Consider the following 22,324-nt stretch of genomic DNA (forward strand, 5'->3'; position numbering starts at 1 on the left):
TATCTGTATAACTTGAAAAGATGTAGGTGGCAGCAAGTGGCTCTCTTGGGTCAATGCCAAGCAGTAGGTATATGGAAAGGGTACTGGGAAACTCTTCTGTGTTGTTTCCAGAGACTATAAAAATCCCTGAGCCTCTTGACTTCACTAGGTTCATAGATTTTAGCCACTTGTAACATCATTTTTAGTACATTAGGAATTTCTCAGTGAAATTGGTATTATATTTTTATTGAATGTTAAAATGTGGATTTTAATTGCAATGTTTTATGATAGGCTCCTATACAGTGGCAAATGTGCAATAAAACTAGAAAGTGTACCATTGACTCAGTAAGTTTTTCATTAACACCTAATTTTTAAAATGTTTGCAAAATGGCATGAATTAACTGGATCATGCCTTTTACAGAATTGTTTAAATAACACAAACTGAAACAGAATGTTAACAGCTTAAGGCAAGTCACGTCCAAGCATGGCCATCTCCATGCACTTCTATAATACCTTTAAAGTTTAGTATTCAAATTATACCCAACATCACGGACAAATTGCACAAAATGTTAGTTAACACAAGTATCCAGAATCTGAAACAGGAAAATGTATGCTTTCCAGGAGCAATTCCTACAATGAACGAAGTCTTTTCACTTTCCATAACTCATTTGCATGAATTTACTTTTTTGCCTTAAGAGGTTGTTGCAATGTGTGTTAAAATACACAGAGCAATTTTGACTCCATACTATCACAAAAGAAATGTTATGTTAGTATAAAGTGTAAAAATATTAATGCTGTTAAATTTCTTAGCACAGGAACCACAGTGCAGCACTGCTCAAAAGCACCACCCAAAGGTAGAATAGATGTAAAGACATTCAGAGAATTGTCTATTTCGGGATTTCAGCAATATCCAAATGTAAAAAATGACAGTGCTGTGGAAGCTGACAGAGGCTTTTGATTGAAGTGACTGATTTCCACAGCTGCACCTGTAGAAAATTGATGATAATGCTGTCTAAACCATTCATTATGATTTGGAACTTTACTCAGATGAATACTAGATTTATAAATTTGCTAGACATGTGTTGTAGATAATATGACAAAGTACTGTTTTCAAATGAGAATTCCTTTGACCTAATTTTATCAAAATCATGCAAAACTGGCAAAGAGCATTTATTTCTAAACCTTTCTGAAACAGCTGAAATTGTATTTTTTTATTCAACACAATGAATTTAAGTGAAATATATTCATTGAAGAGAATCCAGCTATCAATTGTATTCACAGATTTTATTTATTAGAATTATAAAGCAAAATGATAAGACTTTTATTTTACATATTACCAACAATGATCCTCCTTCTGGACAAAGGACATTTATCTTTTTGGCAATCATGCTTACAATATTTCTGGGCATGAATTAAGCAACTACTTAGCATTTTAAAAATATGTAAATATAAAATTTGGGTATGAGCTATGTGATGTTACTGATGCACTACATGCTGATAGTACATTTTTGTTTAATAATCATTTTGATACGTTTACAAGCTATTAACCAGATAGTTTAAATAATAGGTACTTGATGCCTTCTTGTTTCTAAATACTGTATCACTACAGCAAGTAAATATATTTATTCCTTAACTTGCTCAAATAGAATAAAGATACTATAAAGTATAGCGTTTCCATATATCCCCTACACTTAAGCAGGCTAATTTGTAGGGGGAAGGGCTTGCCCTTTTTGCTGACATGAGCTGCTCACAGAAAGGAGTTGAGAGGTTGTGAAGCTACAAAGTGAGACCTACTGAAATGCTACGTCCTTGGAACAAGGGTTCCAGTACTAGAAATACAAGGGACAGAGCATTTGGCACAGACTATGGTTCTCTCATCTGGAATCACCATTAGATGGAGGAGCCTTGTGACTTTATTACCAATTGGATAATTTCTTCTTGCTGAGTAAGCTAGGGAAATAACTTTGGCTGGTCTGGGTTTGCTGGATGGATGCCGGAGGCGCCTCAGCTCTCCGAAGCAATCACAGACTATCTTGGTGTCAGGCTGTGCCAAAGGTCACACCTCTGGCTCTGAAGAGCCCTCTTACTGCCTGGGAGGGATGGAGGACTTCCCCACTCCAACCTTCCCTTTAGTTTGAGCTGTGGGAGGAGCAAAGGGCCATTCAAGGCAAGATTTTTTTCTCCCATGTGCTGGGGGTCAAGGCTTGTGGAATATATGTTATGATGTTCACTGACCATTACTTTCTCTTTTCTGTTACGGCCAAGCCAAAATTGTGTTCAGGTATCTGCACATTCCTCCATGTTATATGGCAACTTTGCAGAGGGGTAAATTTATTCACCCATTTGGGCCGGGATGGTAAGTAGGGAGGAGTATACCTCTCAAACCTGTGGGATTCATGTGTAGCCAGGACTGAAAGGTTCAGTGGCCGAGATTCCCTGCAGTCCATCCCAGCAGCTACTCTAACCCTCTCCTCAGAGGTGAAGTGTGGCTTGGTACAAGTGCAATCCAGGTCTGGATGCATGTCTCTCTGGCTAGACAGCCTTTTTACCTTGGGAATCTGCCAATCAGGCCAATGCGCGGTTTATGCTGAGCAGCTACAGCCACCCTTTGCTGTAAAGTCTATGTTCATTTCCTACCATCTGCTTAACTTTGTGTTGTGGGTTTTTCTTTTCTTTTCTTCTTCTCTCTTATCTAATCAAACTGTGACCCTTGTGCCATAAATTATCACAGGCTTGTTAGGTATTTGTGGGGTCTCCTGGGCAAGTATTGTATGTGGCAGAGAGCAATTTCAATCATTAAAAAAAAATCAAAGAAATATATTCAAATTTTACTAAAATTTAATTAAAATAATTACATATTTCATGCTCTTTTTCTCCAGCTCTCTCACTCTTATAGCTACAATATGCAGCTATACTGAGAGATTTGAGCTTCCTGAATATATGAACAGTTAAACTGAACTCCTAGTCTACTTGGAGCAAAGGTTGTGCCATGTGTTATTACAATATAATGACAATCTCTTATAGTGAAGTCCTTTTCTGTACAGAATAACCACACTTCTAACAGAAGTTCACTATAATTAAGGTTATAGTTTGGATGCTGCAATGCATTCTCTTTCACTGCTATTAACTGAGTGCACTATATCAGATTTTACTATAACTTGGGTGCCACTGTAATGAAATTCTAGTAAATTACATTCTCTCTTGCCCCCTTCCTTTCCTCTTTTATTTTTGATTCCTCCACTGATCTCTGGCAAGTTCCTTCTTTGCCCGGCCCTCCTTGGCTCACTCTCTTTTTAAAGCATAAGCTTTTTATTAGAAATAGGCCCAAATAAGAACTGCATATCCAACCTGGTGTAGATGCTGATCCAAACCTAATTTGATTCCAAACTTTGCAGTCTGGTCCTCTCTTTACCTCCCATGTGGAAGGCTTATAGGACTCCAACCAGATTTGACTAACAGCTTCTGACAAACTCAAAGATTCAGCAACTGGGAGTTCATGATCCACACCAACAAATGAAAGGAAGCAGGGTCTGTATGTAACACCCTTGTCTCCCTCTCTGAAATAGATGATTGGGCATGTCTAGCAGAAATAGTTGAGACAGGAGATCATAGTACTATAATTTATGAGCACACAAATTAAATAGATCATGTGTGCTCCCTCATGACTCCCTTTGTGATGGACTCTAGACAGCAGAGGGAACACATACAGGAGGCCTATTCCTCAGTACAGGAAAAAGATAACTGACACAGCTTCTCACTCTTTGCCTGTTCAAGCAAAGCAAAGCTGGTTTTGGCATTGGCCTCTGATGCACAGAGGTAAACTTTGGGGTCAGTAACTACTGCTGAAATCTCTCATAATTTCTTGAGATTGTCTTTCTCAAGATGCAGAAATAGGCAGACCAAAGGCTGAAACAAATCCTGAGGACATAGGAAAGGGATTATGAGGAACTCATTGAGTCTTCTGAAACACAATATAGGTTAAAGACTCCCTGACTGCTTTGGAATGAGAAAATTCCAGGAATAAAAACGTTTCCACTTCTGAGAGGACAAAAAAATTGTTTTAATCATGAATTTCTTTCAGGGCAACTTCCTACCTCTGTAATTTTGTGTCAGAGGGATCCCTGGGAAGCGAGGTTGTGGACAGATTGGAATGCAGTCTGATGTCCAAGTGACGGAAAATTACCACATCCCTTTGTAAATCGTACCAATAGTTAATTATCTCCATTGTAAGTTCAAATTTTTCTAGCTTCGACTTCTGTCAAACCTTGTTATGGCATTGTCTACTAGATTAAAGAGTTTAATAATTCCATAAGGAAATCTCTCCCTGTTCAGGTACGTATACACTGTGATAAAGTCACCTTTCAATCTTATCTTTGATAAAATAAATAGATTGAGCTCATTGGAAGGCGTGTTTTCCAAACCTTAAATCATTCTTGTAGCATGCTTCTGCACCGTCTCCAATTTTTTTTGAAGTGTGTACACCAGAACTGGACATAATATTCCAGTAATGGTCTCACCAATGCCGCATACAGAGGTATTACTTTCCTATTCCATAGTCCCATTTATCCTTCTATGGATTGTTAGACCTCTTAGCCACAGCACTGCACTGGCATCTCATGTAAATTGACTCACAAGTCCTTTTCAGAGTCACTGCTCTCCAAGATTCAGTCCCTCTCCAGGCCTACATTAATTGGGTCAGATTTGCAGAGAGTACATGTGGAAACAGATGATAGGGCCATAGTACAGGATAAAAGGGAGAGCAGGGAGTGAAATAAAGAAAGGTACCCATGGAAATGGGTGCAGAAAGAGACTGGGAATGGCAGGAATACTAAAGAGATTTGTTGTGGGCAAAGGGGACGAGAAGAAAGAGATGGGAGTAGGACGAAAACAGAACTCTTACATTTTTCTTATGAGAATGCAGGAGTGGGAGGGTTAGTTTTATCAGAGCAGATGAAAGAAGAAATAGAGTAAAGAAATAATAATATACAGGAAAAGAAATACAAATAAAAACAAAGGGAAAGAGAGGAAAAGAGGAAGAACATTAAAAGAAAGTTGTTCCCCAAAAGACCTTGGGAAAAGCATTACCTGGCTTCAAGAGGGCTGGAGTCTCAACCAGTGGTCCCTTCCAAAAGCCATGGTGACTGTAGGTCGTAGGCACAGAATTGGAGGAGCTAGGGCTGTGATGGCATCAGTTCAAGTCCTGACATATTCTGAAATTGCATCACTTCATGTGTATGACTAGAACCTGCAGCCCATCTCAATTTCTGGATCTAGTCAAACATTTTACACAGGTCTAATTGTACAATTATTTATTGTGAATTATTTTCCACATTGATATCACATCACTAAAAATATATGAGCAGCTCACAAAATTGACTGAGTTAATTGTTTTTTAGAGTCAGATACAGACATAAACAAGTAACATCTAACCCTGTCATCTTGTTTCAAACAAGAACCAACACATACATTTGATAAAATGGGTATAAAACTTTAGTCATCTATATAAAACTTTTCTTCTCTATAATTCTAGAAACACAATAAACAGCAATAAAGATATAAAGCTCCCACAGTATTCTTGCTCCTACAGTATTCTTGCCAGCAAGTTAAAGAAGTATGGGCTGGATGAATGGACTATAAGGTGGATAGAAAGCTGGCTAGATCATTGGGCTAATGGGTAGTGATCAATGGCTCCATGTCTAGTTGGCAGCTAGTATCAAGTGGAGTGCCCCAAGGGTCGGTCCTGGGGCCTGTTTTGTTCAATATCTTCATTAATGATCTGGAGAATGGCATGGGCTGCACCCTCAGCAAGTTTGCGGATGACACTAAACTGGGGGAGTGGTAGATACGCTGGAGGGTAGGGATAGGATACAGAGGGACCTAGACAAAAGAAACCTGATGAGGTTCAACAAGGATAAGTACTGCACTTAGGATGGAAGAATCCTGCACTGCTACAGACTAGGGTCAGAATGGCTAGGCAGCAGTGCTGCAGAAAAGGACGTAGGGGTTACAGTGAATGAGAAGCTGGATCTGAGTCAACAGTGTGCCCTTGTTGCCAAGAAAGCTAACGGCATTTTGGGCTGTATAAGTAGGGGCTTTGCTAGCTGATCGAGGGACATGATCATTCCCCTCTATTCGACATTGGTGAGGCCTCATCTGGAGTACTGTGTCCAGTTTTGGGCCCCATACTACAAGAAGGATATGGAAAAATTGGAAAGAGTCCAGCAGAGGGCAACAAAAATTATTAGGGAGCTGGAACACATGACTTATGAGGAAAGGCTGAGGGAACTGGGATTATTTAGTCTGCAGAAGAGAAGAATGAGGGGGGATTTGATAGCTGCTTTCAACTACCTGAAAGGAGGTTCCAAAGAGGATGGCTCTAGACTGTTCTCAGTGGTACCAATGACAGAACAAGGTGTAATGGTCTCAAGTTGCAGTGGGGGAGGTTTAGGTTGGATATTAGGAAAAACTTTTTCACTAGGAGGGTGGTGAAGCACTGGAATGGGTTACCTACAGATGTGGTGGAATCTCCTTCCTTAGAGGTTTTTAAGTCAGGCTTGACAAAGCCCTGGCTGGTATGATTTAGTTGGGAATTGGTCCTGCTTTGAGCAGGGGGTTGGACTTGATGACCTCCTGAGGTCCCTTCCAACCTTGATATTCTATGATTCTACAATACTAGCCTCTTATGTACTGGCAATTAAATTAAGGATGCCTTTGGATTAAATTAAAATTCATAAAAGCTCAAATTCTTATGAAGCAGGTACCTGATTGCAGAAGCTACAGGTGAATAAATAGTGAGATTAAACTGATTAAACATATACCTTTATGTCATCACAAAGTTTCACATTTTCACAAATCTGTTTGCCTCTTTTCATGCCATTCAATCTCTTTGTTATATTTACTGCCTCATTATATATGTTGGGAGGTAGCAACATGCAAATTCTCCAATTATTTAAAAGGAACCAATACTTTAATACCATTGATGACACTTATCACCAGAAATTATGAACTAAAAATCTGAAAAGGATAAATATGTAATATATTGCATTTGCTCTTCCCCTTGTTGTCTTTTTTAAAAAATTATACGTTATGCCATCAGAAAGTCAAATCTAGTTATACAGATCTGATCTCTCCACTAAAGAAATTTAAAAGACTGAAATATTTCAGAACTTTTATGCAGGTTTTTGTCTTAACCCGTGACCTGCATAATCCATGTTATCTCCTTGAACTAAAAGCTACAGTTCTGCCCTTTTCTCCTCTATACTTTCAACATAATAGGTATTATTACCCATAACTTTTTATTTAAAAGGAATTGTGCGGCCAGGAAAATGAATGAATTTAATTATCAATGCAGTGTGAAAAAAATCATTAGAGCAGGAGCCTGGAACACCACATATTAAAAATAAACAAAGGCTATTAAAAAACAGTTTCAAAAAAAGAACGTCAGTTTTTCTGCAATTCTCAAAATGTAAATACCAAAAAAGAGAACCAAATGTAAACATCTACAGTTACTGAAGAAATTACTCTTTAAGAAAATGCTAAATGACTGACTGGATCATTTAACTTTAAATCTATACTTTATGTGGCAATATGGGGAGGTCATTTGATTGCTATGCATAGAAAAATTAGAATTTTAATATGATCTCAAAGTTTCACCTTCATAAGACAAAATTTTCATTATAAAATTGTATTTAATGGTAGTCGCACAGAACTGCCTCCTCAGTTCTGTAATATATTTCTATAGGCTGTGGACTATGCATTATAGAAATGTGTTTAAAAATACTGTAAAACTGCATCTTTTAACTTTAAAAATTCACTGTACCCCTTTTAAGGCTGTATAATAAATACCTGTTTGTTCATAACATTTTGAAGCAAACACAAACTACAGATTTTTTTCACAAAATTATTTCACTAGTTGGAAATCAGTATGATACAGTTGTATTTTCTATTTAAAATGGTTTGTTTGCCCATATGCCAAAGACGCCAGCATCAACATGAGGACTTTTTTAAAAAGTGAATAATGATTCTACCTTTGAGGGGTTGGAATTACAGATTTTTGTATTTTCACATTCTGAATGTGTATAAATTAGTTCATGATCTGAGCCAAATTCTTTCTTTCTTCCCACCCATATCGGAGCCCTCACCCATGGTGTAGCGAACAAGTCAGCCTAAACACTTGTTGGCTTCCTCAAATCTAGTTACCATATAGCATGAAATATATTTAATGTAAACACTATATTCTATGTACTGTTCTTAGAAACACAATGGGCCAAATTCTGCCCTTAGATATGCATGAGCAATTTCCACTGAAGTCAACAGAAATAGTGCATTCATATCCAAGAATATAATTTGCCAATTTATTTTTAAAGTATTTTTATTTACTTCTTTGCTTAGTGCAAACATGCCAATAAAAGCATTTCTCTCAGCACTTCAGTTCACTCCACAATCACTGTTACATGACACCATCACACTGATCTATAACAGTTAATAAACATGGGACAGGAAAGAATTGTCCTAATTGTAATTTCATAACATAATGTCTGTGGATAGGAAACAGGAATGTCACAAAAGGTAATATTTTAAGGTAGACAAGCTAAGATGTGGAGTGCAACATGGGTCAATTTTGCTTTCTTGTGTACAAATGATTTTGAAACAAATAATATTTCAAAAACAGGGCTATTTTTGCTGACACTTTAATAAAAAGAATGTTAATATGTTGAGAATTACTGGAATATCCTGCAGTACTATAATTACATACTGTATTGAGGATTACATATTCATTACTGATTATTCAATATGGGGCCTCTGGCTTTGTCATGTCCTAAGTAAATGAAAACATACAATATTCCTTAATCTCTCCCATATTCAGGCCCCAGTCCTGCAAACACTTCCACACATATCTAATTTACCACCAGGTGTAGTAAGAGGAGGCCCTAAGATATAAACCTTGGTATCAGAGGCCTGGTATGCGGCCTGAGGCCTGAACTAAAGTAAGGTCAAGACTTTGCTAACATAAAGCAAAGTTAAGCTGTGAGCCAGAGGCAGGCCCTGCTCACAGAAGCTGGCAAGGAAAGGGCTGATGCTGCAAGAAGATATGTACCTAAATGGTACTGAACACTAGATATCAGAACATTCACATACTTGCACATTCCACACAGATAACAAAGAACAGGCTGGCCCATCCCAATGACAGGGCCAAAAGCGTAATATGATGGATAGAGTTGTTCTGTTTCATTGGCTATTTTTGAACCTCCATGGAAGAAATCAGAAGGCAGCCTCACAGTCTGAGAAACAATGGGCTATGGGGCTAAGAAAATTATAAGGAGTAAAAATTAGGTAAAGGCAAACACACATCAAGGCCTGATCTACACTGAAAAGTTATATCAGCATTGTTATGTCATGGGGGGAGTGAAACACACCCCTCACCCACATAGTTATGCCAAAATAACTCCCAGCATAGATGCAGCAGCCATGTTGACAGAAGAGGGCTTCCATTGGCATAGCTAACTTCATGCAGGGAGGTAATGTCCTTACACTGACAGAAATCCCATTCTGTCTATGTAGGCTGCAATTATACTACAGGGCTAAGCCACCATAGTTACACTGACATAGTTACTATGCGACTGTAGTCTCTGTAGTGTATATGTACCCCAAGACAAAATCCTAGGTACAGAACTAGAAGCTAGCTACGCAATCTTCTGGGGAAAAATGGCAGGCAGTTTAGATTGATTTCCTTTCTGCTTGCCCTTTAAAAATATTGGCAACGTATTCTACTGGCTAATGGAGAAGAAAGGGTAGTCAGGACACCTGGGTTCTATACCCATTTCTTGCACAGACTTGCTGTGTGGTCTTTGACATGGGACAACCTCCCAGATGCTTCCATCTCCTCATCTGTAAAATGAGAGTAGTACTGCTAATCCACCTTTATAAAGCACTTTGAGATCTTGTGTGAAGGGCACTGTATCTTTATGGAAGCACCTAGAGACCTTAAAGATAGTGGGTACTGGGGAAAAGAAGTTGTTATTCACTATTAACATCTGTGTTTTTAGGAATACCCCAGAGGCATGAAGGAATACCCCATGGCCCTCTATTGCCTTGCCAAGTATATAGTATTTTGCCACATCTTGCTTGACCAACAGTGATGTTAACTATGAGAAAATAAGTAGAATACCAATCCTCCTTCCCCACCCCCATGGTTCAAGCAGTCAATGCTAAAAGGTACAGTGTATGACAATTTGAATTAGCAATGGAACAGTGGCAAAGAAACCAACATCAAATAAAATGCCTTTGGAGGACAATTTATTTTTCATGATTTTATATACAACACTGCAGAATCGTAATCCAGTCTTCAGGTTAGCAAATTGAATAACTGCTATCTGAAAGTACAATTCATATCTGAGCTGAAAAGAAAGTGTCTTGCTTCAGCTTTCGCACTATTAGGCAAGCAGATGGCTCAATCTAAATGACCATGTGAAGAAAAAAAGAGACTAATACAGATCAATATCCTCACCTGGATTTCTGCATTCCAATAAATACCAAACCATCAGTAGCAAGCAATGTAGAGGAACTAGTACTGAAACGGCATTTTAGGGAAAACAGTACACAGAAAAGAAATCAACATAGCTAAAAAACAACCTGAAAATAAATGGTTGCTATGTTTAGTATGAAAAACGTTCACAAAAACAGAAGAGTCTTTATTCTGCTATCAATGTATGTGGTTAACTTTCATGTCAATACCAGAATCAATCCCACAGAATCAGATCAAATCAAACCCATATGCAGCAACTAAGAAAAACACCAAGAGAACCAAAAGTTAATAGCTCAGCACAGGTCAGGTTTTACTTTACTTCTCTGGTTACATGAAGGATGAGTTTCTGCCTTTTCCTATCGGCAAAAATACTCCTTTAGCATACTGTGATGATGTCTAATAGACAAAGCTATGCCAGAAACTAATCAGAGTAGACCCAGCTCAACATCTGGGAAAATGTGCCAGATACCAGGTTTCAAAAATCAACAGAAAACTTCTTTGCTGTAAGCAGAATTCTCAAATACAGCGTCTTTGAATCCATAGTCTTATGTCACATGACTCCCTCAGTGTGTGGCATCAAGGAGTAGATGCATTGATTTGTTAAGATTTGTTGCTCTGAGGCATGACCATTATGTATGTGTGTCTTCAGGGATATAAACAGACTCCTTACGAAACCATCAGTTCTTTCTTGACCTGGGCCTTAACTTAAGCAGCAGAATGAACCAATTCTCAAAAGGAATGGCAGTGGACAAGTTCATATCCATAGATAATACCTTTTGCAGGGACCAAGTTACTTACCTATAACTGAGTTATTTTAGGTACAGCAGCATATCTAGAGATATATTTTCATTCATTGATTTCCTTTTCAATCTTTTTTTAAGCACTACAACAACAAAAACAAAAAAAGGGGGCCTACCCAGGCTTCGGGCACCATAGTTACAAAAAATTGGAGATTAGCAAGAATGTTTAGCCGTGTCCAGGCAACTAAGGCTTGGATTTAGCAATGCACTTAATCACATGCTTAATTTTAAGTCTTCAATGGGAATATGCACATGCTTAAATAGTTGGCTAGATCACAGTTTAAGGGCCCTTTTACTACCTAAATACACCCTTGCTTTGCCTGGTAAAGCATCAAAGTAGGGAAAAATAACAGTCTAATTGAAATGGAGGTCCAGAACTACTTTAGGTAGGTATTTTGGGTGTGAATGCAGTATCACTGTCTCCTTGTAAAACACTGTGTAAGGAAGCTCAGCAGTTAGGGCTTGTATTGCAAAGAGACTTCTCACTAAGCTATTTCCAATAGAAATATTGTCTAGGAAAGTTAGATCAGGGATTCTCTGAGAGGTTCAAAAGATGACTTTGTAAGATTGCTGATCACATCTACCAAGACAATGGCAGCTCACAGATGGGAGAACATAGATGAAGCAACCATTTTGAAATGTTCTTCATTGTTGTGTGTGTACATTCATAGGATTCTTGAGAAGAAGGGTGAAAAATTGATTTGGTTGCCATAAAGAAAAGCCAGTGACACAACAGATGTGGAGTTCAATCCAGAGACAACTCCCATTACTCTACTGTAGCTTACTGTCGCAATCTGGCTCTAAATTTGTAACTGTAATTTAACTTTGTAAGGATTTGGGGGTTAAAGTTTGGATGAAATGCATTATACAAAATAAAATCGTATTGTACTGTATCGGGCCTGATGTAATGTCCATTGAAGTCAATGGGAGTCTTTCCACTGATTTCAGCAGGCTTTGGATCAGACCCTTGATGAACAACTTTTGGTGGTGTCAAACAGAAAACTTCTTAACCGCTACACTAAGAAATACTGGTTTTAGCAGGCTTAAAAACAATTCGTTTTGCTTTGTATGAATCTTAATTTTATTACAATGCTAGAATAACCTAATTTGATTGGTGATATTTTACACAGTTTATATTTTTACAAACTATAATGTACTGTAACATAACTGAGTCTAACTGAAGCAGCAAGATTGTACATTTGAAGTATGATTGAAGTACTGGGTGAGGTCCTGAGGTGTTATTTGTACTTAGAGCTGCCCCTCGTTAGAAAGGGTGAGCTAACTGAAATTTGTATGTGATTTTGTAATTTTAAAAAATTGCAGCATTCTCTGACAATTGTAATTGTTATACTAAAAGAAAATAAGGTTCGGTATTCACTAGTCCTAACTTTAGTCATTTAAGCAAATAAAATTATTCTTTCCTTTTCTTGCTACCTTTCATATTTTTATTAGATAGTTTCTAGATCTATCATACATACACTCTTACTTTTAAAATTATAATCAGTTCACCCATAATACTAATATATAAAAACTAAAAGAATAAGTCAATAAATGACCTGTTACTTCACAGAATCATCATACACTTCCTCATCCAAGTTTGGGATAGCCTCCAAGCATTTAGACCAAAAATGGTTACAAAGGTGTGAAAAATAAAATAAAAACTTGCAAACCTGCTAGCATCAGGTTAAATATCCTGCAAAACCCACAGACTCCTAAGAAAACTGTAAAAACCAGTTTGAAACTAACATGAACTCAATGAGCCCCTTGAAATCTTTTGCCATCTAATGTTGTGCAGCCATGAAAATTTTGCATTTTTATTTTAAAGCATCAAGCAGATATACTGCTGCTGCTGCTGCTATTTGCATAAACACTGGTCACAAAAAGCCAAAAGTAGTTCATTAATACGCCAAGAAGTGTTAATTTGAACATTGCCCAAAAGCAACTGTAAATTCCATTTTGCCAGTGTGTAAATGGAATGCAGCGCAAATTAAGGCTGATCACCCCTTTTTTTCTCTCCAGGCTTCACAGAGCTTTTGAATTCACCAAACCCCACTTGAATACAGTTTTGGGGGCTGTATTTTACTTGTGAGACGTGCAGATTTTAAAGGCCTTCATAGGCTGGCCTAAGAAAACAGATTTTAATAGGTATGAAGGGGACTGAAGGTTGTATTATGTTTGCTAGGGGAAATGTCATGTTTCTCATTTGTGTCATGGGTTCATACAGCATGTATAATATTTAAGTATACAGGAATTCTTACGCTTCAAAACATTCATGTTAGCTAATATTTCCACTGGGCCTGCACTCTTTTTTATTTATACTTTTCAAAGAACCATTTCCCCAGCTCATCAGTACATGTCATGGAATCCAGAAGAAAAAGAAACACCAACATCACAACCACATTCCACTGATATATTGCTACAAGTATCAACTAACTAGCCCCTACCTAGCCCTTGAGGTAGAAAATCAAATTATCCCCCTTTTACAGAAAGGGAAATGGAAGAAAGGTCTAAGAATTCTATGAAATATATAAACCTCTTTCCCAGCATGGACAGAACCCATTTGCCCTGACAGAGTACTCGATTATTGTTGAAAAAAGGCATTTTCCCTTTCTACCTGAAGAGGCAAATGAGAAGCTCAGTAATAGTCCGATACAGCCTTTGTGGTTAAGGAAAAGAGCAGAAAGTTTGGGAGGCAGCCCAGGTGTGAAAGATCCAGTTGAGAAGACAACTCCTTGGCTGCTTATGTCAAACAGAGGATTTTCAAATGGAAAAGTCAGAATAGCAGATGAATTTTGGAATGAAGAGAAGACTGACCACGGTCTAGGTAGTGCCAAGCTGCAATGCTTTGGTCTCCAATGAGTTCCTCAAGGCTGAGTCCAAACTTTCTTCAGAGTTCCAACTTGTCAATGAAATTTTCTGCCAACCATCATCACTGCCATAACTCTTTCCTGACAACAACTGAAGGCCTCATAGTCCAAGATGGAACCTTCCTGGCCACTTGGCTCACAATGTTTAGATCATTTTTGGTGATCTGGATTTCCTTAAGAAGCAGAGAAACATTAGCCCTCAAAATATACGAAGCGCACATGAAGGCCCGGATATAGGAAGCCGTGAGGTTGTAATTGTGCCTTTACAATTTCCTTGATAAAGGCATCTTTAAAATGTATGGCTGAGGGCATCTTCCAACAGATGGAGGAAGAGTTTGTACAGGAAACTGCTCTAAAATTATTTTTTAAATTGGATAGCCAACTTTCCTGAAATTCCCCTGGGGAGGGAGTAAATACTATTCACCTACATGGCCAAGGCAGATTAGGAGTTGGGGAGTACCAGGTTAAATCCACAATTTCTTGGATTGATTTGTGAATGGACAGAAAAACGGACAGACTAGAATGCGATGCAAGAGGAAGGATTTACCCTTGCTAAGGATCACAGCTCCTTGAACTCTGTTGACTCTCTCTCATCTGACTGTTCAGAGGAAGAGAAGCTAAGCAAGTGGAATAGGTCATCACACACCCAACAGTGACAACACATCCTTGGCTTCCTCCCACTGATTCTGTCCTTTGAAATTATACTCCAGGGCTGAACTTTGAAGGGCCCAGGCACTATTGCTGTAAAAGCTCATGTAATTCAGCTATGTAATTCAGTGGAAGTTGCTTCTCACTCAAGAAGCCCCAGAGCTTGTGTGAATTACCAGCACTGGTGCCAGAGATCAGCAGAGCAACGGTGGCACCAATGGATTTTAAGTGGGAGAGTCACAGGAAAGCAGAGATCTTAAAATTCCCATGGTAACTACTGAAATAACTATCTCCACTGTAAAAAAGCACAGTATCTAGAAACATTTGTTCTGGGTTGTAAAGTCCCAAACATACTCTGGAAAACGTATAATATTTAGATACATTAGACACCATGCAAATGTTGGGTACTTTAGCATTTTTCCTGGCTACCCATTGTTAATTGCCAAGATGTGGGTGAACGAATGCTCTTTTCTTTAAAAACAGAACATACTAGTTTCTGCACTAGTCATTCAATTAAATGAACCCCAAACCTCAAAATGAAAACCAGCCAAAACTGCTGAGGCATAGTTTCCACTCCAAACTATAAACCACTGAAACTTCACAGAACTGGCCTAAGTTTCAGGCTCCTAATGAAACTCAACAGAGAGGGTGTGGCGTAGGTAGCTATCATCCTCTGCGCTGTGTACTGCATTTTTAAATAGAAAGAGTCTGCCCGACTGAGTACTAGGGGACAGGGATGCATGACGGGATTGCAAGACTGAGGATCTCACCAAGTGAGATACACGCCACTTTAAGTCTCGTGGAGATTTCATATTTGTTCTCCCTCTCGTGGGTTTTTTGTATTTGTTCTTTGTTGCTTTGCTTAATCAAAAATAAAAGTCATCCAGACTGAGAGTACATGTTTTGCTCTGTGAACAGAAAACACCACACAGGCACGACCTTCACTAGGGAGTTTATCACAAACGTTTCACACAGCTCTAATGATATTTCACTACTCTGCAAGTGACTTTAATGTCCAGAACACTGAATTATGTCATTAATTAAGGAATCAGGCAGGAGGTGGCTGATTATAAGGGAGTGAGAATCTGTACTTACACAAAAGTATTTTCATAATCAGTGATGATAGGAAGAGAAATAAAGAAAAATTGCCTGGTGATTTAATAACAGTGTGCTCTGATGCATTGATTTAAGATTTGTTTGTTTATGTATGGTGCAGTTTAAATGTAGTGGTCAGCCAAAAGAAAGGCATAGGATTTAGTGCCCTTCCTTTAGCATGTATGGTGAAAGGCACAAAGAAGTTCCGCTTTGGAAGCTGAACTTCCAAAATTTTAATTTCTCTCAAAGCACACACTGGGAAAAGGTAGGATAAGCACCCATAATCCATTTAAATTCTTCTTTCTTTAGAAATGTTGATTTTAGCTGAAATGCAATGCGTAACATGCAAGAGCAAGAATAACATCCACTAGAGTATCAGAGATTAGTTCATTAATGGGTTCAAGCAACTGGCCATGCATCAGCATAACATTAGAAGCTAACTGATTTCCCACTGTAAGCCACTTATACAACTGAGCATTTGCAAATCATCTCAAGATGCATGTCAGAGTGAGAGATGACAGTGTTAAAGAAATACATTTTTCATTTATTCTATTAGTAATACCCATTATTGAATATGCTATAGCGCAGACAATAAAAAGGGCTTGTCTTTTTCATTTACTTGCCAAGTCAGAACATATATTATATAGAACATGCCCACATTTTTTAAAGGCACTCTTAGTGAACAATGTTACTGTAAATACACATAGGCTGTTCTACAAGACTAGGTGTGCTGATGGCTTTACCAAATGCCATATAGACTTGTAGGAGATTTTCAAAGGGGGCATCTGGGTTTACTGCAGGGAATTTGAGCCCGGATTCAATTAAATTCTTAAACAAGTGAATAATCCCACTGAAGTCAATGGAAGTACTCACACGCTTAATATTAGGTACATGCTTAAATATCTTGCCATATTGGAGCCTTGAGCTACCTATTTTGGATTCTTTGGAATTCTGGGGAATTTTCAAAGGAAAGATTCAACCATTCCGGAGTTTTGAAAATTGATCACTATCACTGAGCTGTTTGAGAATTCTGGCTTTAGCTACATGCTCAGACACTGGGATTTTCAGAAGTCAGCTGTCACATGAAGCTATGGTAGCCAGTCACTGTTACCAAAGCCACAGCACAGCTATTGAGCTCTGGGCACTAGTCACTCAGCAGAAAGCCACACAGAACCTGTGTGGTGACCACTGCACAACAGGATAAACCACAAAGACACAGAGAACATTTAAGACTTTGGAATTGGAAAGGTACTCAAGCTGGGTATGGACCTTCTTCCCATCACTAACAGTATGCCTGCTCAAGATAGGGGCAGAATGCCACAAAAATGTACCCAGAAGAAGGGCTACTGAAGCACACAGCCACCCCAAAATGGTATGTATCCTCACACATCAGGAAATGATATTTGCCAGCTGCACTCCAGAGAACTGAAATCCTCATTGATTTAGGGAACACAGTAACTAACAATATGGTAAATTCTTCTCTGGAATCTACTAATGAGACACGGGGAACATGGGGGAATGTTGCCTGTGTAATGAGCAGGTGTGAGATTAACCTCCTCAGGTTGTAGGCAAACAGAATGGAACCACCATCGTCAGGGAGGAACTCCAGCGGCAGAGAACTGCATTGAACATTCCCCAGGATTTCTAAAAGAAACTGCCCTTACACACTGGGCAATGCGTCACCAACTATCATTGCTCAAAAGGATGCTATCTTCAGCAAGGATAGGAGAAAGAGGGCTCTACGTGATGCACTGAAAGATCTGATGGCCACACACCTTTTCCAGCTATTTGCTAATCTCAGCAGCAAGGAATGGGTTAACATCAGGCAGCAAGACACTGAACAGTGGCTGTGCAGCACCTCTGTAAATGATCATGGCATGCAGCAGCTCCGAACACAGAGCTCTATGATACACTTCAATTCCTGCAGTTCATTCTGTGAAGTTCAACAACAGAAATGAGCAGGGAAGTTGCCTGTCATTTAGAAACCATCACCTGCTTGTTAGATATCACTAAAGGGTAGAGTCCACAGAGTGCAGGGACACTCCCCAAGGGGAAGGAGTATGATGCCTATGTGAGAGGGGAAAGTATTAGGAGACCAACAGATCTCTTGGGTGGGAAGATCAGGAGTAGAGGAACAGGGTTCCAGACTTCTGCCTAGAACCAGCTCTTCAGATCCACACAGGGCAGAGAGGGACCAGTGGGCTGAGAGGCAGGCTGCAGTGGAAGTTACAGCAGTCCCACTTAATATAACATCAACTTAGCACTGTCTTGTCCTCACCCACTTCTAGAGATGTTGGTGGGAGGAGGGTTTGTGTGGATCTGGTGCATCCTTTACACATAAGAGGCATTCGTGGAGGATACAAGAAGGGAGTTCTCCTTGCAGCAGTGACTACAGTACACACACTTGTGGGGGTCTGAAAATGTCAACAAGTAGAGATGGTCTTAGCATGTCCTTGGAAGGTTACAAAAGAAGATCTAGTTGCCTCTCCCCAAACTTAATCAGCCTCTGTCCTCTATGCACAGGCCTGTCCTGTGGATTTTGTGGATGGTTAATGAATGATTTATTGAGATCAGGGGCGGCTCTAGGTATTTTGCCGCCCCAAGCACGGCAGGCAGGCTGCATTCGGCGGCTTGCCTGCGGGAGATCCCCGATCCTGCTGGTTCGACGGCAGCCTGTGGGAGGTCCGCCAAAGCCGCGGGACCAGCGGACCCTCCGCAGGCATGCCGCCGAAGGCAACCTGCCTGCCGCCCTCGCGGCGACCGGCAGAGCGCCCCTCTTGGCTTGCTGCCCCAGGCAAGCGCTTGGCGTGCTAGTGCCTGGAGCCGCCCCTGATTGAGATACCTCCCTAATTTCACTTTACATAAAAGGGGGAGGAGGAGGAAAGGACCTTAATTTCCATCCCAAACTCCCTCCACAGAAGTGGAACTCAGCCACATACCTTTTTCATCTCAGTAATTGGTTAGTACAGGTTTACATTACCAAGACTTTCTTGGCAAGGGAAAAGGTCAGACGCCTACTTTAAGTGAAAGATGAGATTCTCCCTTACAAAGCCTAAAGACCATTAACATTGCATAATTCCCCTCTGACTCAGTGCCTTGCTCCCATGAAGAGGAGCACCCCACTTTCACTGTCATCAGATTATCAATACTGTGCAATTCTGTCTTCACTGGAGAGGCACTGTTTTCATTGGTTTATCCGGATTATGAAATCTCCATCTCAAACCCAGCTCTTTCCCTCTGCAAACATGGAAGATCTTACATGCAGCACAACCACTGTGCTGGGGAAGGAGTCTGGGGAGACCCCCTCCATGTCTTCTGTGCTCCATCTGCCATGTACAGCAGTGCTGTGTGATAGCTCTCGCTGTGGCAGCATGGAAGCCAGTCTGCAGCAAGAGAATGCACTGCCCAAAGCCCACAGTGATTTGGCTGCAACTACAGTGTTATAGCAGCAACTATACTGATAGCTATGCAGGCAGGGGTTGGGGAAGATTCCTCCCCTCCCCCCATCAGAGATCCCCTTTGCTCTAGGGCCCACAAATTGTCTTTGGTTTGTTTTTATATCTCAACTCTCCAAGTTCATTCTCTATAGTTTGCTTTGCTTTATATAACTTTTAATGAGTTATAACTGTATTTAATCATTAAGTATTTTCACAGCCTTGTTTTAATTTGAACTTGTTTTCTCCTTTCATTTCAAGACCATTTTTGCTCAAGTAAAATTTCTCCTCCCACCTCTCAAAGCGAGATTTTCAAGTTGCTGAGGCTTTTTCATGAGGCTGAATATAGAGTATTCGTGCATGTTAAATACTGACTTATTGATTGTGGATTTAGGCTGGTACCATTCTCTCTATCCCACAATCATGGCAAATGTTAAAAAACCGAGCAGCTGCAGAGGAATTAAAAAATAATTGGTTTAGATAGATGGACAAGAAGAGACAGGAGAAGTAGTATGAACTTTGAATTTTTCACTACACCTTTTGCTGGCTGCCAATATAAGACTGTTCTCTCATGTACAGAAATGAAAAGTTAACTTAAATTGTGATTAATATGAGTTAAATCCATGCCCTGAAGAAATTAAATGGAGACCACATATTTTAATATATTTTGCTCTACATATCCACAACAAAATATTTAATCATATTTACTAATTTAAGACTATTTAGGCTCATTGTTACTGGTTACAGATGACTGGTAAATAAGTACACAACATCATACACAACCATTCTTTCAACAGAGGAAGTGTGCTTATTTTTCTCACACCACAGCTAAATACAGTAGCTGTTCACTGTAAGTCATGATGTATTTCCAGATGTAGAGGTAATTATTCATAACAAGACTGCCTTAGCCAAGCTTAAATTGACATATGTTTCTATACATATATGCAGAGTGTATATGTTTGTGTGCATAGACATGTGTGTGCTACTGAAAAATATTTTTGATCCAAGAAATAACTTGTATCCTGGGGAATGTTTCTCCTGTTAACAAACCTGGTATCAGAATTCTGCAAAATCTGCCAGCAGATAGAAATCACCATATTACTACGGTCTGTTTTAAGGACAAATAAAGTATGCTATGGAATACACAGAACTACAGACAGAAGTGTTTCAATTCAACACAATATGAAAAAATTCAAAATAAAATGAAAAGTGTCTGAAAACAAACCAACAAAAAAACACAGCACTGTTGTTAATTATGATTATTTATGATCATCCAGAACTGGCATCATTATTACAGTTTTCCTTCCAAATTTCACTAAACACATCACTGTACAGCAGTTTAAGTCATTCCTATAGGTATTTAAGAGTGGTTTGTTGCCCTAAAAGGTCACTTTTCTAAGTCTAATGTTGATACACAATTACAAATATGCATATAATCTTCAGGTATCGTCCAATGTTTACAAAATCTTAAAGCACTCATAATTTAGGATGAACATCTCCTGTGGAACATCCCCAATCTATTAAACTGAGTGCTCTATGCAACTATACACTGTGAGCAATCAATTCTCCATCATTCTTAAAAAAAACCTCATGAGTGTAATCCATTCGGTCCAGTGCTACCTGCTGCATTGAATATTTCCTCAGAAATGACAAGACTTTTTCTCTCCCTCCCCCCCCCCCCACATTTTATATTTGCTCGCTTGACAACTTGTCACTGCCACATCACTGCCATGCTGGCTGTCCTTGAAACCTGACCTCTGTAGCTTGTTGCACCCAGTGGTCATGCCGTCCCTGTCTCACTCCAACCATTTCTGACAGGAGACATGCCGATCTCAACAGCAAGTCCTGGCACCTGAGACACACTGGGATTACACAGGTAAATCAGGGTATTCCATGTTGTCTCCCAACTAACAACAGAGGGAAAAACATGACATCTCGAATAACAGATCTTACATTCGCATATTCAAAAGATTCATCATACTTTTACAAGCAGATGGGCAAGATTGCTTTCCCATGCTGCGACAGGGCAAATGATACATGTTACAGTTAAAATAAAAAAAACTAAAAAGTGAAAGATTTTGCTTCCATTTTAATTAATGCAAAATGAAAGGGTCAATTGTTGAAAACAGGACAGAAAAGAAAAAGGAATTGATTAAAAATAAATGGTGAATAATCATTTGTTTAGCAGTCTAATAAAACTGTTTCAATTATATCCTTTATGAGAAACATCACAGTTTACTTAGCTTTCATGTGAACCTCACTTCCTAATGGGGGCATGATTTGATTCCACAACGGTGTGATGTACTTATGGTAAAAGTAGGTTTTATTTGTATAGAAAGCGAACGTTTCCTTTTAAAGTGACATGTTTTTGCTTTTTTCATGAAATGTGTAGAAAAGAACGTGAAGTATTTTGACTGAAATAAATGTTTTCATGGAAAACAGTGAACCCTGGAGATTATTCCGATTCTTGAAGAACTTCATACTGTTTTAAGCAGGTGACAGTAATGTCATCGTCTTAGTTTTTTGCTTCCAGACTTTTACAATAAAATAAAGTTTTGCATTGAATAGAGAAACTTAAAGCAAAAAGCATCCCAGACATCTGTAGTTAATGTACATCAATGGTATGTCCACTGTAATTGACCTTCTGGTCAGTGCTGTCCTGTATAAAAACACATTGTTAAGATGAACCTAAAATTAGATAAAATTTACCTCCTAGCAATGTGCCAACAAACCAAGGCCCACAAACATCTTAACTTACTTTTATTGTGCAAAAAATGGGCTAGGTAGTTTCTCATATTCTGCATGTGGATATTGTTACATTCATTTTCCAGTATATTATCTATAGAACCAAATGTAGTAGACATAAATAGTAGCTGAAAAGGAAGACTATGGGGAAAGTACTTATATACATTTTGATGAAGTTTTACAGATTTTCATCTTTCTTCCATGTTTATTGTTACTAAATGGACACCAAAA

At 38.9% G+C, this 22,324-nt stretch overlaps 1 long non-coding RNA gene across 1 annotated transcript in view; it reads right to left on the reverse strand.

Moving 5' to 3' along the window:
- Window positions 1-679: 679 nt before the first annotated feature.
- Window positions 680-22,324, reverse strand: part of LOC120384535 — a 39,671-nt gene continuing 18,026 nt past the window's right edge. Inside the window, exons 2-3 of the long non-coding RNA XR_005588941.1 lie at window positions 5,065-5,189; window positions 680-965 (exon numbers count right to left, since the gene is read on the reverse strand). This is a non-coding gene — a long non-coding RNA (uncharacterized LOC120384535). The remainder of the gene's footprint in view (window positions 966-5,064; window positions 5,190-22,324) is intronic.

Source organism: Mauremys reevesii, linkage group 16 (assembly GCF_016161935.1).
Source record: "Mauremys reevesii isolate NIE-2019 linkage group 16, ASM1616193v1, whole genome shotgun sequence".
NCBI lineage: Eukaryota > Metazoa > Chordata > Testudines > Geoemydidae > Mauremys > Mauremys reevesii.